Consider the following 1253-nt stretch of genomic DNA (forward strand, 5'->3'; position numbering starts at 1 on the left):
GGGATTAAAGGCGTGTGCCACCACCGCCCGGCTGCACCAGCCACCACTGCCTGGCCAGTCTAAGTCTTTTAGACAGTATTCTGGGCATCTCCTTTATGACGACATATACACTGTAATGTGCACACATTCAGTCTTCTCTATGTAGGCTGAAGTGAGATCACACCATGTAAATGAACCAGGGTGTCAGGAGCACCTCAGATTCATTATGATTTTATTTTGAATTAATTCTTGCTCACTGAACTTTCAAAGACCTTATAGTGGTGTTAATTTTTCATAATCTACATATTCTATTATATGATCCCATGAGGGGAATTTACCATAGTTTTAGCTGTTGGGCCTTCAAGAAGTAGTGCTCCTCCAGACAGCCTTTGCATTCTGAACTGCAGCATGGACTGTGTCTAGCATCATAATATGACCATTCCTTAAAATTACATATAACCTTCCTTTTGTTCCTTCTGATCCTCTTTGCTCTGTATGTAGAAATTTAGATACATATATACATGAAGAGAAAATTTTATATTTATATGTAGCTATGTATTAATCCTGTCATATAAATAATCAATGAAAATCAACACTAGTTCTGGTAATGTCATATAATAACTAATTACTGTAAGTTACCTGGGATGTTTACCAATAGCATTATAATGAGAGATACTATAAGATAACAAGAAAAAAGTATAGTATAAAAGTGGTATAGTATTGGAATCAAGCACATTCAGTACCCTGCAATTAGACTGAAAATGCATAGTAACATTGTCAGTGTGAAGTGTGAAGAATCATTCACTAAAGATAATTATTTGACTTGTTTTCATAGTAAAGAGGATTGTTTGAACCTTATTTAAGACAGAGTTTCATAGGCATAGTTGACTACAAAGTATTCTGTTAATTGTCTTGTCTTGGTCTCTTTCTCTTCTGCATGTATGTTGCCTGTGTGAATGTTTTGTGTGTGTGTGTGTGTGTGTGTGTGTGTGTGTGTGTGTGTGTGTGTATGTGTGTATGCATATGTATGTGTGAATGTACATAAATGTACACATGTGCACATGCTTATCAAATATTCATATAAAGGACTAAAAGATGTGTGCTTATCAACTCAAATTCTCATGAAACCAAACAAGACCAACCAAACAACCAACAAAAAAATAAAGCAACAGATCTGAAGGATTAAACCATGTAGATTTGATGTCTTGAAGTTCTGCAGAATGAAAGTGCAGAGATTTCTCTTTAGGTATTTCTTACTAGGATATCACCTTTAT

This window comes from Mastomys coucha, unplaced genomic scaffold (assembly GCF_008632895.1).
Source record: "Mastomys coucha isolate ucsf_1 unplaced genomic scaffold, UCSF_Mcou_1 pScaffold15, whole genome shotgun sequence".
Lineage (NCBI taxonomy): Eukaryota > Metazoa > Chordata > Mammalia > Rodentia > Muridae > Mastomys > Mastomys coucha.